Source organism: Trachinotus anak, unplaced genomic scaffold, assembly GCF_046630095.1.
Source record: "Trachinotus anak isolate AG129_WGS33_773 ecotype Australia unplaced genomic scaffold, CSIRO_AGI_Tana_v1 ptg000010l, whole genome shotgun sequence".
Classification (NCBI taxonomy): Eukaryota; Metazoa; Chordata; class Actinopteri; order Carangiformes; family Carangidae; genus Trachinotus; species Trachinotus anak.
Window position 1 is genome coordinate 26,659,160 of NW_027273861.1, and position 18,259 is coordinate 26,677,418.

Below are 18,259 nucleotides of genomic sequence, written 5' to 3' on the forward strand. Positions count from 1 at the left end.
CCTCTAATCTCATGTCAGCTTTCAAAAAGCAAATGTTTCTCAGTCAACATTTTCTGCAGCATGAATCTGAAACCACATCAGATCAGTTTTATTTTGAAAGGATTCCCCGTGTGGAATTCACTGCTGCTTGCAGGAAGTGGCACATCAATGAATATATGAAAGTACAATGAAAACAAATGTTATTGGCACTATGTTTATATAGATGTTAATCAAATCGCCCTTGTCAATTATTTGAACTGCAGCTACGACACTGATTCAGTAGTGTTGGATGATGTCCTACATTGAGAACGAGATTCCTTCTTGTTCAAACATTAATATAAAAAATAGGCACCTTGGGTAAAACAACTATAAAAGAAAAGGTTATGGTGTTTACATTCTGTCCTACAATGTGACCGAGCTTCCACTCTGCAGGTCTTATTGACTGTATTAACGCTGTCAATCTGAGATCAAGGCGCTCCCATAAGTAAGTCCCAGTAGGAACGTTACCACAGCCTCACTGTCCTCTGTCAAACCCTCCTCAGCAGCCAGGACAAGTTCAAAGGAGCAGTTTTAATATGTGAACTGTTTCCCTGCTGCTTCTGAACATTTAAGAAGTCACAGTCTTTTCTGGCTGGCAGTGCGTGACTTTCTTGTGCTGCCAAGCTCCTGGGTAGAATAGAAATGAAAAGCCACAACTACAATAATGTAACAATGATGTATATGTCAACAATTGTATAATCGTTATTAGTTGCACTGAGTGATTTTCTGTAAATCAGTCTGAGGTTTTCTCTATTAAGATGGTTCGAGTAATTGCAAATCCCTGCTCCATAAAAATAAAATAGCTTTTTTCAAATCCTGAGATGTGTTTAATTTTCTCTTGAAATTAGAATTGGCTGAAAAATAAAATTTGAGATATTGAAACGAGGCGATGAAATATTGATATGTTCTTTTTTTTTTTTAAATTCTGGCTTATTAATATGAAGGTGCATTTGAATTAAAAAGCATTAGAGTATTTAAAATGAATAAAAACCTACTGGTCATTTTGTCAGGTGCAGTTTTAATTATGATTAAGCTTAAATCCAGCACCAACCTTAAATGCTGTATACTGTAAAAAGGAGAAACTGATTATGATTGACGAGGGGTCAACATGTTATTCACAGAGACATGGCTGCAGAGACCAGAATATTATTAGTCAGTATGATAATTTTCATCAGCAGCAGCATCATTTTGTAGGTCCTCAAATATTTATACACTCACAAGCCTGTATTCTTTACATGTGAGCACTGTCACTGACAAAAGGCCATTTTATCCCTAAACCCTACCACATCCACATGCCCACCACTAATCCTCACTCTCACCCTAACAATAAACACATCAACCTTTAAACTTCGTCTTTACCCCCAAGAAGCCAAAATCTCTTATTTTCCCCAAAACGCTCTCACTCTCAGGATCGTAAACTCAAGTTTGTTCTCTAAAAGACACAAGAAGACACATCCTCAAGGGAAAGGAAAGTATAGTGTAGTCACACTATCAGTGTCCTGTGGGAGCTGCTGTTGTTACTGTGGGTCCGGTTGTTAGGAGCAGATCACATGGTCCAGACATGTGACTGAGGCATCTGCTGAGGAGCTTATTCCCTGATGGTTGAACAGGATGATAAACCTCCAATAAACAGCCACCTCTCCCTCTCTCTTTCTGTGGGTGTTTAGCTCCTTCCTCAAGTCTGGAGTCAATATTTACAACAGCTTAAGTTACTTTACATTTTAAACTGCCTGTATGCTGGATTTACTCATAATCGTCACTGATGGCCTTATAGTAAACTTTCACGGACTGCATGCGAATTCAAATCCTGTTGTAGAGGAGAAAAAAAAGGATCATTACTGTAGCAGAAAATGCAGTGGAAAAACAGTGTTTAGAGGCAGCTGAGGTCTTTTGTTTCCCTGTTAAATGAAGCTGAAACACAGCAACACTTTCTCTCTAGAGCAAATTAAATTACCATAAATTTACATCACAGATTGTTGTTCCTCCCAAACTTTTCAGGGGAGGGTTCTCTTTATGCACTACATGACATTATTGATGGGTATTAATATGCTTCTGTCTGCAGAGTGTAGATAAAGAAGGCTGACTTAATGACTAAAACTGAAACATCCGGGAGATGGAGAAGTCAAAGTCTTTCTTTATTGTGACAAAATTCTCTGCCAATTTTAAAAGCTGGAAGTTAAAGACTGATTCTGACACAGGAAATAAATACAGATTTGATGTTGTAATTAGGGACACTGTGCAACACGGAGCAGAGATCAACAACATGCTCCAGGAGTTTCTTCAGAGTTCATTCAAATCTAAATAGAAAACTAGTGAAACTGCGCTAAAACTTTTCTTGCACCGAGCATTCCCCTGCATAGAAATATATCTCATCTAAGCCTCGGCTGATAATGAAAAAATAAATCTCATCACCAGTAAAACTTCAGTACTAGAACTTATTAACTACAATAACTTCTTAGCAGAAGCAATCCTACTGCAGTCATGTTAACAAAGAACTGAACACACTTTTTAATGAAGGAAACACAAACTATTAACTGCACTGGTCAGAATCTCTTGTCAGGAAATTTTCCCCAATCAATCTGACTTGTTTACAGCCCTGCAGTGAGAAAAGCACTGACACTGCCCCGGAGTTAGAGGCGGTAGGAGGATTAACTTGCAAGTGGTTCCACAAGGAGCTGTGGCCCTGTTCAGACCTGCCATTAACATGCGTCTCAGGTGATCTGAGCACAAGTGGACAGCCCTAGGTGCATCAGTTCACACCTGGCATTAAAATGCATCTCCACATGTGTCACAAGTGACCACTTGTCATCGGATCTCACTTGCCCACTCCGTACACAATTAATCCCGTACACAATTGGTTTTCAAAAACCAAATGTGTTGCTGTTTATAACCAGTGGGATGCAACCAACCTCCACTGAAGTGCCGAAAACTGCACCTCTTTGAATAGCCACTGATTTTCTCCTTCATGAAAACTGCACAGAGGGTGAATTTTTATGTAACTCATCTGTTCAAATTTTATGAAGGCCTAAAATTCTGCATAATTGAGGGCGTGGCTACTTTGAGTGACAGGTGGGTGAGCATATCCTTGCCACAAACATGTACGAAAGTCTGGGCTACACACGCCCCACCTCTTTGCCCATTTTGGGATTAGCTGTGAATTCGGCAAAGTCTGGCCCACTCTGAGCTTCAAAACCACTCTTCAGAAACCTGTGGGTGACGTCACAGAGGACAGGTCCATCTTTATTTAGTCTATAGTAGCAACGCACTTTTCAGGCGTAATCACAAGACATTAAAAGAAGTAGAAGAAATCAAATCAATAAAGACAGGGTCTATTCTTTGCTGTGTTTCAGTTCAAACCAAATTGCCCAAGAGGTTTGACACAGGACACATTAGGATACACACTGCTGAAAGAATGTGGCCACATGCAGCCCAGAGCACCTCCGAATGTGGTCTGAGTGATCAGATCTTAGTGAGTCCTCAAAGCGTCTTGTGTTGCACATTCACACCTGTACCTAGAGTCACTCAATTACTGAGTGTATTTAGTAATCTGTATGTTTATCTACTGATCAAATTATAATCATCTGCAACAATGAATAAAATAAAATGAGAATGAGTGAAATATCACAATGTAATCAAGCAGATATGAGATCAAATTTCAATTTTTAATCCAGACACATTCAACCATGTTCATATGTATTATTTGAAAAGATGGAGAATTTGTGCGCTGAGCAATGTACTTTATTTTGGAAGCAGATTATTTGTTTTGTATGAAAATCTTACACCGTAAACTAACTACATATAGCTGCCTAATTACTCTAGGTACATAGGAATTGACAGGGAAGTAAAGGTCCTGCAAAGCACACTCACCAAGCTGTTTTCACCTAGTCTGATTAGACCTGAACTCCTGAAGCTGACTGGGCTCAGCCGGGAGGTCTGACAGGAGCTTTAATTAGCCGAGGTCCAAACACTTGTGTGGATGAGCTTCTGTGTAAGTTACTAAAACTTTGTAAAAACAACTGTGCTCCCACTTTCTTCCCTCCTTTCTTGTTTCAGCTGAACAATCTGTTGTTAGTTGGAAGCCACTGCTGACACATCTCCAGGGCAGTTAGTTTAACATGAAAAAAAATATGTGGAAACACCAAAAATTTACAATGAAAGCAAAGTACAACAAATTTCAATAAAAACAAACTTAGCAAATGAATCACAAATTTATCGCCTAAAGAGACAGAAACTTGAGATGTGTGTGGACCAATTAGGAGAATATAACAATACTCAAATTAATACATGAAAGAAAGCAACATCTTTTTGACAGTTTTAAGTTCAACTAGTGCTCTTTAAACTCTGATCTTTTTTTAATTACAATCTACATTTGGATGGAAACTGAGCTACTGTCACATCCAGGCTTTTATCAGCTCTCTAACCAAACAAGTCCTCACAGATATTTCATCTACTTCACACGTCCTTGTTGGAGCAGTTGTTACTGTAGCTGTTGTGTCATTGTTGATTTGTAATTTGTTAACTTAGTTTTTCTGTAATCAGTTTACTGCTAACCATGTTAGCCATTATGCTAACTGTCTGAGGCTACTGTGTTGCTAGCACAACATGATAAGTCACTAAATTTCCCTGTTGGGCTAATCTGTTGTTAACTTTTTTTCTAATTGAGCTACTTTCAGTCTTGTGGATTTTATGGATTTGTGTACTAGATTAGTTACTTTACTTTCTATGATGACTTAATTTGCATGTAATTTAATATTATGCTTTTGCACACAATGTTGAAAATCAGTACACCAGAACCAGGAAATATAGATTTTTATTGCACTGGTTTTGTTTTGGCCAAAAACAAACCCTCCCACCTTGTTGTTAAGTCTAATGTTAAGTATGTGGTGGCTCTGAAAATCTAGAAAATGTACTTAATCACTCTACGACTCCACACAGAACCTGGTAGATGACTTTATCATTCAACCCCCAGCAAGTCTGTGTTTCTATGAAATCTTCTCTGTCCTTACCATCATATTTTATTAACGTATGGTATTTAAAGGTGCTGTCGAACATCTTGCCTTCACTACCCACCTATTGTATAACATGACATCAGCAAACAGCACACAGCATGTTCACTTAACGTATCGGAAATGAAATGAGAACCAGAGATTGTAGAAACAATCTAACTTTGCTAAATATTGCAGCTCACTCTGGAGGGAGCGCTGCTTCCTGCTGTTTGCATTTCACTTTTAACTTCCTCTTCATCACTCAAGACTCAACACTACAACTTTATTTTGGGTAATAAAAAGGCAAATCTGCAGCATCTCTGGAGAATATTTAATGTATTTGATTTTAATAAAGCAAAAATGTCTGCAAAAACTTAGATTCCGTACTTTACCCTCTTTACTTATTATCTCCATGAGGTTAATATAGCCTCAAACTTTGAAGAAGACGGACTGAAAAGTGGAGATGTACAGAGCGAAACGACATCTAATTATCCAGTAATGGAACCACAGGGACTGTAGGTCTGATAGAGTCCAGTGTAGCAGAAATAATGAAAGAAATCATTAACTCTTGTGATACAGTATTCTTCATATGCCCCATGGTATTTCAAATCTTATTCAATGGGTTATTTGAACTCGGGGTATTAAACTAAATGAAATGGACATTGTTGTGTGTTTCCAAATATTCTATTTCTTTTTTTTTTCCATTATCAGCTTTTCTAACACACTCACTCTGAAGGAATATTTAAACACACCAAAACTGAGCAGTGACCTGTGCTAATATTTCATGATGACATCAGGAGAGGCACCGAGTGGGATGGTAAAATATTACCAGTAAAATAACAGTAAAACAGTAAAATATTAAGAACTTGTCCACAGCTCTTGGTGTTATAATGTACGATGGAGCATTAAATGGTTTTAGATGTGACATGAAATCAGATACTGTAGGTTTCCCCATTGTATCCTCTGTGCTCACTTTTATGAGTCTTGTAGTTCAGTAGATTAGAAGAGGGTCAAGGCTGACGGGGGGGGGGGGGGTCAGCCTGACTCGTTATGACTAATGAGACATCCATGTTTGTGCCCATAAAATGAAAATCCAAACTGCCGATATCAAGAAGAACACAGGCAACAAAAGCTGTAAGAGGCCTTCCAGTCAGAATGACCAGCATCACCATCATGCCTTATAGTGAAGGGTTGGGGGGGGGGGGGGGGGGGGGGGGGGGGAGTGTCCTCACATCAAACTGAGGACAACACACAGGCCCAGACTCTGACAGCAGCCGCTGGGTTGTTTAGCATTGTTTCACAAGCATGTTGTGGCTCATTTGTGATCAATATCTTAACAGATACTTATTTTAATTACTGTCTGCAACATGCCATCTGGCATATGTGTTTCTTGAGTAGTGTGAACCAGCAGATCACCTTTATGTGCTGCAGGGTGTGGTCAGAGGTAAGGCACACTTGAAACTTCCAACCGGGGAAGGTAGAAATTCACAGCTTTCTGCCTGGTGAGACGTTGGTCTTTAAATATCGGCATTTATGTGACCTTCATTCATCACAAGTGGAAACTGCTCTGGCAGATGTTGCAGAAAACTGAAGCTGAGGCAGTTAAAGTGTGGGCTATATTTTCACACTTCTCCCATGCTGCTGCGTAGCAATACATCCAATACTTGGCGTGATAGACACTGTGATGTCTCATGGCAAACAACCTGTTGAAATGGAGCTCAGACTTGTACCGCTGCCCCCCTGCCTGCTCTCCCCCATCCGTGTTCTCACTCCCCCGTCTCTCCTGCGGTTATTATGCGCAGGAGCCGCTCTCCCTCTGGACTTCATCAGATGATGCAGACTGCTGTGAACGGACCATCTCCAGGTAATTTATTTACCCTGGGTGAGTAATTCAAGCCTTTCATCAGCAGCTTCCTTGGTGGTGAACAGAAAAAAAAATGCTAAAATCCAGAGGAGAATTCTTGTTAAATTCATAGAAATATGATTTATTTATTTTTTATTTTTAATTATTCTCAGTCGCTGAATACAAAGCAGCTTGGAAAGCGGACTGTTTAAAAGGAGCGTTCACTGATGACGCCAAGCTGTGGATGAAAATTTGACAACAAACTTCAGCTATTTATTGCTGTTTTTCATTGTTTACAACAATGAAGAAGCAATTTGAGATGTACTGAAATAAGGAGGTGGGTTGAATGATAATAATGGAGGGAATCAGACCAAGCCACTGCTGCTAGACTCTCTGGGCCTGTTCATCTGATAATCCATCTTCACATTAAACCTGATCTTCTTGACATGGAGACGGGTTTTGGATTAGTTCTTTGAAGTCTGAAAAGTGGACCTCTGTGTATTTGATGCGTGTCACTGCTCCACGGAAGCAGCCATTTTAAATGTTCCCACTTCTTTTCCACCCGATCACCCGAGGAGGACGTTCCTGAGGGTTTAGTTTTTCAATCTACTCGCCAGTCGCAGATAAGTTTACAATCCCTCAGAGCTTCCTTCACAACCGCAGCTCATTTTGTCTCTGTATCTCTACATGCGTACACAATTCAAAATTACCTAAATACCATTAGGATTTCTGCTCATCTCTAATGTAACGTGTGGGCTCAGGCTTTCCATGGCTCGCTGGAATGATAATTAAATTTAACACGGCGCTCACTCAAGGTTGGTGTCAAGTGTCATGAATAAACGGGCACTCACCTGAATGAAGAGAGTTGATTAATGCTTCTGTGCACAGATGAAACACCAGCAATCAGTAGTGAGAGAGCAGGCGGGCGGAGGCAGCGGCGAGCCTCTGCTGCTGCTGCTTCCTGCTGCAGTCTGGAGGTGGGCAGGATAATTACCAGCGGCCTGCTCCCTGATTAGTGATCTGATGAGACTGCGGTGCTACGAGCAGAAACAGCATCACCACCCACCTGATTATAAACGACATCGCGGACCTCTGTTGTCAGTTTGTATCCATCATAATTGCCGTGGAAAATGGAGCTGGAATAGCAATGTGGCTTTAATGGTGGCAAAACACTGTGTCAAGTTTAAAAAACATGAGCAAGCGAGCAAGTCGAACATGAATAAAAAAAGAAAAAGAGGTGCTGCTTGGGTAAATCTAATTCACGGTCACATACAGAGCTGGGTGTTTTTCTCTTTAGCATGTTGGAGTGTTGCAGCCATTTGTAGTTGTGTAGATGTAACTGAGGCAGAGCAGGGTACAGTATGTGTATATGCTCCCTCCCCCTTCTCTGCTTAAAGGAGGATTTCATGGGATTTGTCGACAAATCCTATGAAAAGAACAAAACCAACAATTGCGAAGAACAAGTGTTGTCTGTTTGTCTAAACTCTGATGTGTTTCTCTGAGCCATAGACCGCCATTGTTTTCCAAAAAGTGTTAGAAACGCGTCACTGAGCCAAACTGTGAACACACATACTGTAGTTTATTCTGAGTCATTCCCACATACACCGCCCTCCTTTTGTTATTCACTAAAGCGTCAACCTGTATCCTTTGGCAGCTGATAACAGCCCCCAGTAAAAGGGATTATTTATTTCTGCTTGAGTAACATTTGCTAAGAACCACTGGGCCCAGCTGTTTAAAGAAATTACTGAGCCTTCTTTAAAAAATTAAAGTGTGTCATTGTGAGTAATTTTAAAGATATATGTCGTCAATAGTAACAAATGGTCTTGATGCTGAGAGAGACAGACAAGGTAGGGAAGTTGCAAAATACTGAGAGACAAACTAAATGACTAAGTGTTGGTTTAGATCTTTTTTCATCAAGATTCAAAGGCTGCACTGAAGGATGTGGCCCCTGAATTGGGACACAGCTCAGATTTCAAAAAAGACTCCACACTCTTCTTCAGTATATTTCCTTGTCTCAACCTGAGATACAGACATGATCAAAAGTTCCAACTCCAGTGTCTTAGGTGTCCCACACAGTTTACCAGTGCCAACAGAGGAAGCTGTGTACTGTATGGGTGCAGGGAGAGGCTGTGGATGGTCGTGTCGCATGTCGGACTTACAGTCAAGCGCCTGGACCACGCTGTAGGCAGTTGTCATGTGCAGGTATCATACAGTCAACTAAGATATAAAAAGCTCTTGTTTGGTAATAGAATAGATTTAGATCTTAGCGAGCGAGCACTGCCAAAGGTTCACGTAAGCAGGAGGTTGGGTTGTTGGAGGTAGATGCAGGACCAAGCTGTTTTTTCAAAGAATCAGCAGTCATAGTGAAAACCGACCGTTTATAAATCCCTCATACTCCGTTCTGAGCATGAATGAAACAGCCAATGTTTTTCAGCCATGAGAGCACCACTGATCTCAGGCACAGCTCCGTTTCTGACAGCTTCTCGCTGGGCCCTAAGTGCCCTCTACGTCAAATCATTGTCAATTCCAAATGCTTCTCCTTGACAGTGCAGCTCTCACCTTTCATTGAGAGTCTGTTTTGCCCCTTGTTTGTGTGATGTGGGGTTGCAGCATGTGAAAGTATCAAAAACTATCATATTGTTGATTTACCTGAGAGTGCGCTGCATGGCTTTCCATTTGTTTGACTCTGATCCAGTTTGCTTCACGGCCAGGTCAATGAAGGCTTTTTATCTGCCACAACAGAGCAGAGGGACTCGTATTTCTGTGGATCCCATTTTCCCTTTTCATTCTCACTACTCACTGCGCTGTGGACATTATGTTGAAGTCCAGCTCCTAAGACTTACCAGCTATTTCCAAAGGGCCAACGGGCAGAATTTCAGCACAGTCATTGAGAGCCACCAACATGGGTCAGGAGTCCGTCAATGCAGGACTTTATTTTTTTGCAAGTGGTATTTGTTGATACCTTTTTGTAATTTGCAACGGAGAGGTAACAACACTAAGTAAAATTCAAGATTGCCCATCTCCCCAGTGTCACCTCTCTGCCTCCCTCCACGAGAAGTTTTAATATTCTTCCAGATACATATCAATTATCACCACCAAGCCACCTTGAGCGCTGATTTCTCTTAAACATTTTTCAGCGTCACCTTTGTGTCTTATCACCAAGGCAGGTGTGTGTGTGTGTGCGCGTGTGTGGACGAAGGTGAAGGGCTGAGGTAAAAAGCAGTGGTTGGTTTTTGACACCGTAACATCTACACAACGTTGACTATTAATTAGGAGCATTGCTACATCTCGTCTGTGCCCGGCCAGCGTTCAACCCTCCAGTGATCCGATAAGAGTGCAGGCATAGATCACTGGGCTTTTCTGCTCCACTGATTACATCTTCAGCAGAATTATGCAGAAGAAGCTCCATAAATAAAAGTGATCTGGTGGACACCTAGTCTCTAAACACCTCATGTTTTATTGATATTCCCCATGAAAACAGTCGGAGTTCGTCCCTCAGATCACTCACTACTTCACTTCATCTCTCAGGATGTCAGCACCACTTCCACCTCTTCAGAGTCCATGACGTGATAGATGATGGAAACTAGATGTTTCGTAACAACATGCCGTATGAAAGCTGCCTGGTTGCTTTTAAGCTTGTGATGCATTCAAGAGGTGGAAAAGGTTCTCCTTGGTGTTTCAAAACTGCCATAAAGTCTGAAGGACGTAAGCAGCTGCTCAATCACAAAACTTAACCAGGTAAGGACACGTTAAGTTGACAAGGAGTGAACAACGACCTTGTAACCCTCAACAACACATTTCCTTATCAGCAGGAGGCTGGAAATGGTGACAACAAACAAACTGATAGTGTGAATGACGTAACTTTTCATTACGGTTCATGCAAACTTACCGTTCCCCCAGAAAATACAATAATAAGCTGAATTATACTCCATTCTTGGTGTGCAACAGACAGTGTGTGTGAGAGGTGAGTTTCTGTGATAATTTGCACAACAACCCCATGATTCTGTAAAACACACAATCTTTTGACTGCATGAAGACTGAAACTCAAGTTTGAGTGACCTTTTTTTGGACTTTTGTGATTTATGTACTTCATCATGTATTTGACTCATTTTAAGCAGTAGGAATTGTAAGTGACAACAGGCCGAAATACAAGCAAACTAACATCAGTCGGCAGCAACAAAAAAAAATGTACCCCAAACTCTGAAAAACCATTTTCTCAGCCAAACTCAGTCTCCACACATCCAGCGGCAACTGTTTTTCATAAGCAGTTGTTTGGCAGCAGCGTAACATGGCATCAAGCACAGATGTACTTTATTTGCATCCCACCTTGAATTTTTTACACCCCTTTGTATCAGTTGTCAAAAAGTAATCACCCCTCAGCCTTAGTGTGGTTTTGCTTTGTAGATATAAACTATACATTCTGTATGTGTCTTGTGTTGATGGAAAAACATAATGATCACATTCCCTTAAAAGAATAACTACCAGTGAAAACTAGTGAAAAATCCATATAATGTCAGACCTCTGGGGTCAGTGTCATTAGGCCTTCTCAGCTAAAATGTCTCGTTGAATTCAGAGCATGGATATGGATGTTGTTGTTGTTGTTGTTGTTTTTCGGCTGCTCCTGTGAGGGGTCACCACAGCAGATCACCATCTGCATATTTGGCATAGGTTTTACACCAGATGCATCCAAGGATGGAGTCGCCAACCTGCTCTGCCACCTGAGCCATGATCCCCCATGATGAGTTCAGGGCATGAATCCCACCAGCAACAACCTGCACTGTGGCCCAGACTGTGTCCTCCAGTTTGTTGCTGCCATACTGATGGTCACATCCTGACCAAAGGTAAAATCACCTCTTTTGTAAGTTGGCATCTTCTCTCTCTCTCTCTTTTTTTTTAAGTCTTCTTTGCCTGCCACCCTGATGATTTGATGACATTGCTCTTTCCCCTTTTCCCCAGACCCCGTTCTCCTGCATTAACAGTGTTTTTATTTGTTCAGTTATTAATTTCTGTCCAATCTTTCAGTTAATCTGATCCCATGTGTTGCTGGTTTGTTTAATTGTTGGGTCCACCCTGTTGTGTGTGATGTTGGTGTAGATCAGCTGCTCAATCACAGCTAGTGGAAACAGGTTTGCATGGTTATGTCCTCTTGGCAGTGAAGGACTCTGCACTGTTAAGATGTGAGTAGATAGGTAAACTAATTCAGCAGTAAATAACATTCTGTTAAATCTGGGGCTCTTATTGGTATGTATGTGTGCCCACAGGCAGATAGTGATGTCAGCAGTAACTTGTATCAATGTTTTGTTGATTCTTTTGTTGATTTTGATGCTTGATTCCTGTTTAGTTCACCTGCTCACCTGGGCAGGTGGTAGGTTCCAGGTAGATAAACGTCTCTCCATTCACTGATGAAGGGGGAGGGAGGACATGGCAGCTTGCTGAGAGGCTTCAGCTTTCTTTGGTGATTTTTTTTTTTTTTTCTTGTTGGTTCAGCTTGAGTTATTGTGTTGAAGTTTGCAGGGTTCATTTTTGCCTTTTTTTCCTGCCTTTTCTTTTTTTTTTTGTTAACAAATTGCTCCTTTTTTTGCATGTATCCCACGGACCTACATCTTTTACATCCCCGCTAAAGTTTTCATCATCTTCTGCCTGTTATACGGAGAGGCAGGGCAGCACACATGGTCTGCCAAACAGATTAGACTCTGTCATACAGGTTGTGTTCCTCTCAGGAAGCTGACAGGTGATGTGTCCGTGGTAGCTGATGTAAATAAAGGATTACTTAACAAACAGCAAGATGCTACAACTGTGTGGGTGGCGCACTATGACTGTAGTGACATTGAACATCTGTCCTGTCGTGTTGCCTGCATCTTGACAACAGAATATAAATCACACAAACATGCCTGTGAATATAGCTCTCTTATACATGTTCCCCTATTGTGACTGAATTCTGATGTCTAGGAGTATGACAGTAGGAGTCTTTTGTTGGGTAAGGCACCAGGGGACATATCTAGAGAATATGGAAAAAAAGTCCTAACACTCTCAGAATTGCACTACAGCATTGTAATTTGAAATATATGGTGGTTTATTATTTATTATTAGATCAGGTCTTTTTCTTTAGAATCTCCTGAAGGGCTGACAATCACACGTATATACAGTAAGGTAACATCTACAGTGATGTTTAAAGCCATAAACTGCACCAATTTTATATGAATTTTTTTTTAATTTATTTTTTTTTTTTTTAACAAATTTAAAAAAAAAAGAATTTGGATAATTTGGAAAAAATGCAATAATCAGCCCAATAAAAATGTCACACGCTTGTTACATTCACCTGCAGCCTTTCCCACTGTGGATTGTGGCCTTGGTGTGGTGTGATTTGTTGTTTTCAGCTCCAGTCTCAAGGGTTTTAACCTGAGCTGGCACAGTTCAGTGCTCCTCACGGCTGTCGTAAGTCCAAGGACAGTTAAATGTGAATAATCACTGCAGTTCAAAAGAAAGGCAGGAGGCTTTCTAGAAAATAGAAAAAGGTTCATGTCAAAGCAGAACCACAAAATTTGATGTTGATTGGTGATCTGTCTTGTTTGTTTGTTTGTTTTTGTCAGATGAAATTTAAAGCTTGAAGTTTATGATATGTGTCTTGGAGACACAGTACATGTTCAACATGATGAGGTAGGAATGCATGAGTTTGATCATTACCTGATAAAATGACTGTAAGATTTAGACCTCAGTCAGCCCATTTAATGATTTATACCTATGCTGGGAGAAGCATGATGCTAGAGCTGGCTTAAATCAGGTGCCAGTAAAGGTTTAAAAAATGTTTTTGTCAATGTCAATTTTCATTGCAAAAATTCGTACAAATTGACAGTTTTATTATCAGTTTGGTAGATCAGAGAACAACATTACACCATGACATACCAAGATTATCAAAAACCGTGCATGTAAGGGTATAAGAGTCACCAATATTTTGGAGAGGTCGCATAATCACAGTACCATTTAAAAAAATAAATAAAAAAAATTAAATCCCTAAGAACAGAACTTTCAATGTTTATTTCTGCCTCTTCTGTCAGAAGAAGGCACTGATAACATAAATAAATATATAAGTCAAGATGAGTTTGTTTGGTTCATTTGTTCAGACACAGGGGCACAGCTGTAGAGGCAGGCTGGCCCAGGTGGAGCTGAAGAATACAGTTTAATTTCACTATCAGGCAGATTGAACTGTAGCCACAATAGATGCTGCTCCTGCTCCGTCCCTCTGTATGCCGGTAAGAAGGTCACATCAATATGTATGCAGAAATGTTCCAATTGAATATTTCCTTGCTCACCAGCACACATGCATGTTGTCTGCTGATTGAGATGGCAAAGGAGTAAAAAAAGTATTAGTTGTGCACAGCCAGGGCAAATTGTACTGGTATGTCACAAAGAAATTTTTACATCATTTGAATGATTATTTGATAATTGGACAATAAATAGAGTTATTGCACACCTTCTTTGTAATCTGACCATGTTGTTAAAAAGTAACTGCATTTATGTATTTCGGCTGCATAACAATTTATGTTTGGCTCTAATGGTGTGTGTGGGGGGGGGGGGTGTGAAAACTGAAATATAAATATTCAATTGAGAAATGTCTGTCTCATGAGCAAGAATCTTAAATTAAATTCATCAGCCCTCCCTCATGATGAATTTTTGGTAGCTGTAATATCAAAGGACGACAACTAACACAAAATGCTGCCACCAGGCTCAACACCTTACAAAGTAAGTGACCACATCACAGCAATCCTCAGTGGCCCTCCTGGTTACCAGTGAGTTTTGGGACTCCCTGTCAGCCTGATCACTCCTGTCAATGGGTCCAAAATTGGGTCTTGTCACTAAAAGTAACAGGACATTTGCTGTTTGGGCCCCTAAGATATGTAACCCTTTAGTTTAAGATCTCACACAGGTATCCTCTTTTTAAAGGCTCTTTCCAATGAAAATTAACATGTCCATATGGTGTTCTTTTACATAATACAAGAGTGGCTGCCAATTGCAGTGAACCAATGACAATACATCATTGAACCAAAGCTGTTAACTTGCAGGGACGGGAGGCAAGCAAAATAAACCCAAACTTCGTAAGCTAAAAAACCTAAACCAATAAAAGATGCTAACTACACTAACCATTGTAATACGTCATCTGAGTTTCAGTCCGACTAAGGCTCAAACATGCAATCTTAATATGTGCTGCTTCCTTGTCAGTACAGAGAGCAAGCGTTTGCATTAGCACAGCCACTAACACTGTGTCAGCCACTGCCAGTTACAAACTAAGAAATCACAAACAAATAACCATGCTTACCATTGTGATACATTCACAACCACCAATTTGGTGCAGAACAGACTCTTATGACTTTTTAAGACTTTATTTTTTATTGTAAAGCACCTTGTAACTATGTTTTAAAAGTGCTATGCAAAATTATTATTATTTTTACTATAATAATTATTATTATTAACTTCTGTGAATGCCAGCTTTCAAGTGTCAGCTGTCATTGGAACTATCCAGAGACTGGAGATGTAGACACAGTTTCTGCAAATATGTCTAAAAATATGCAAATCAGCTGAGGTGTCACCAAAGTCATTTTCTTACAGGAAAAAGTGAGAAAAAAATTTTCAATTTCAGTTTAACTTTTCAGAGGAGGAATTACACGGGCACACAAACCTAAACATCTTGCATGTCAGTTGCAATGATAATGTGCAATCCTAAAGCAATTACAAACACAGCATCCTCATGGGGTGTTTTCCCTTACAGTGTAATATCTATGGTCATTGCTTTTTGCAGCAGACTCTTCATAACCACCACCCACACTGTGATTTTTTTTTTTACCCCACTCAGAATCAGATCTGTAGGTGTGTCTGGATTCGAATGACATACAGTGTTTATACCCATCCGTGCTGGCAGCATCCTGCCTGTCGTGCTGCGCGTCAAATTCCCTCAACTCCTCCGTGTAATTATTCAGACTCTGCTCCTGTAATACATCAGTAATGCTGTTTATGGCCCAAGGTCAGAGCAGAGAGGCCAGGGAGCCAAGCCTGTGATGGATTAATAGCTTCCAAGGCTTTGAACTCTCTGAGACAGTAACACATTTCAGCAAATCAAGAAAGGCCCCCTTTTTTAGACTCCTTTTCTCTGACGCTTTGAGAGAAATAAGCTGGAAATATGGCCTCGGTGTTTCTCTGAGTGTTGCTGTGATCTCAATGATTGTTAACCTGTAAAACAAGAACCTTAATGTACAAAAGATAGCATGTAAGTTGCATATCCAAACTGGATTCATTACTGTTTCCCCTCAGTTTCCTTAAAATTAATTAAAATGAGTATTTTAATAAGTGTTGCCTACTGATAAGAGAATTTGGAAGACTAGTAAGTAGTAATCCCTTTTCATTCACATTTCATTGTTGTGCTTATTGAGGGCTTAGAGCATTGATGCACTTCACCCATGAGTTATTGTTGCTGGGTTTTTTTTCCTTCTACAACTGAATACTTAATCATTCAGCCTCGTTCCATCCCAAAATCCAGATTGATTCTTGTTTTGTGTTGCTCTCTACTCACAGCTAAATCTGCCGCTGAGCCTCATTTTGCCTGAAAACATGTTCAGAATGCCATGGGAGATCTCTTGGCACCCACCTTGAACTTGAAAGGAAAGTTGTTTTTGCTCTGAGCTTCTTGTTCAGCCACGCTTCAGTTGAATGCACTATACAAAATAAAAGAGCTTGTTACCACCTCCCCCCATATCTCCCTCTGTGGTTCGCGGCCTAGCTGCAGTTTTGTTTGCAGCTGCTGTCTCCAGGGTTTTAACCTGGGTTTTGGGAGGGACAGAGCATTGTGGACTTTCTAGAAAGTTTGGTGGCCCTGGGTTTTAATCAAGAAAATGGAAGTGCCTTTTAAACATTTGCTGTCTTTTACCACGAGCAAACTTCATCACTTCCTCCAAAAATTTGCCGTCCAACTTGTGGAAGCATGTTGAGATTTGTAACGTTTGTTTAATTCCAGATCAACTTTAAAACAGACAGCTTGTAGCAGTTGCTGTTTTTATGCTGTGGTTGGCCAAGTGACTGATGGCCATTTCTACAGGCCTTGTAGAACCTATAGTATTAAAACATTGTAGAATATGTTACAGTCAGTCATTCAGTAGATTGTTTCAGAGTCATTAGGTTCTGTAAATGTTCTGTGGAACAATACAACTTTATGTTGACATAAAAAATTAACTTTTGTATACTTAAATAATTTTAAAAACAAGTACTCTAGTACTTTAACTGTAGTAAGTAAAATTTGACTGAACAACTTTCACTTGAATTGGAGTAATATTTGACCAGGAGGATATACATATACATATACACACACACACACACATATATATATATATATATATATATATATATATATATATATATATATATATATATATATATATATATATATATATATATATATATACCTGAATTATGTATATTTCTTTCATTGTTAAATGTGTCATTCATCATTTGCTTTTGCAATGAGTCAAGAGGGGGATTGTATAAGCCTGAAAGCTTTCACAGTGCTGTAGATGTTTTGTAATAAAAATTTAAGTTTGGTCTGTAATTATCTCAAGTGGTCCATATAAACTACTGAAATGAAGTGGACACATTTCATGTTCTGCAGCCGCTCCATGTTTTTGATACCAAATTATTTTGTCAATTGGCTGTTTGCTGAGCTCCGCTGCCCTTAATTACTGTTGCTACACTTGTCAAGCTTTCCAGTCTCCCACGGTGTGTTTGCAGTTTACGACGGTAACGCTGGCAGACTTACAGCTTGAAATTCTTCGTGATGGATCCTTGATTTTAGAGGCAGACAAAAGCAGGCTTCTGTTTTCTTATTCACATTATGATGGATGCAAGTGATGGTGGGTAATATTGTGTTTTCCTGTCTGGCTTCTTTATGGCTCTGTTTCCTCACTGTTACTATGAATAAATACAGACACAGTGTTAAAAATAAATAAAAAAGTAACAGCAACAGAACTGCTCCAGGTGAGGAACTCCCATAAAAATGACACATCTGTCCATCTGTGCTTGACTGTAAAACAGCAGAGCGGTGCACACAGTGCAAACACCCGTGTGTGGTCTATGAGATGTTTCATTAGGCTATGTGTAAGATAGTACCTTTTCATAAATGCCAAAAATACATTTTTGTGTGTTTTGTTATTGGTAATAATAGATTCTGAAAAGATATGCTTAATCTGCATTATATAATTATTGAGTCATTGAAGACCTGAGGTATGTTGACTGTTTGAAAAAGGTTTTGGAAACACTAATTAAAGAAGAAAAAGACATCACTTTCCAATCTCTTTAAATAGCGAGTATACAGCCCCTTGCTCACTTCCTTCAAGGTGGAGAAATTTTTGACAGGCCTGCCGTGCCGAGTCAC

The 18,259-nt window shown here is 39.9% G+C and overlaps 1 long non-coding RNA gene across 4 annotated transcripts; it reads left to right on the top strand.

The window, feature by feature from the left end:
• Positions 1-3,899: 3,899 nt before the first annotated feature.
• Positions 3,900-15,012, top strand: LOC139626207 (uncharacterized). 4 transcript variants are annotated; one of them, XR_011692149.1, is made up of 5 exons: positions 3,900-4,006; positions 6,806-6,867; positions 11,515-12,023; positions 12,188-12,301; positions 12,470-15,012. It is a non-coding gene; the product is annotated as an uncharacterized lncRNA (long non-coding RNA). The 4 variants fall into 4 exon arrangements; XR_011692147.1 differs by having other exon boundaries at positions 11,515-11,687; positions 11,803-15,012; XR_011692148.1 differs by having other exon boundaries at positions 6,806-10,584; positions 11,515-15,012.
• The last annotated feature ends 3,247 nt before the right edge of the window (positions 15,013-18,259 follow it).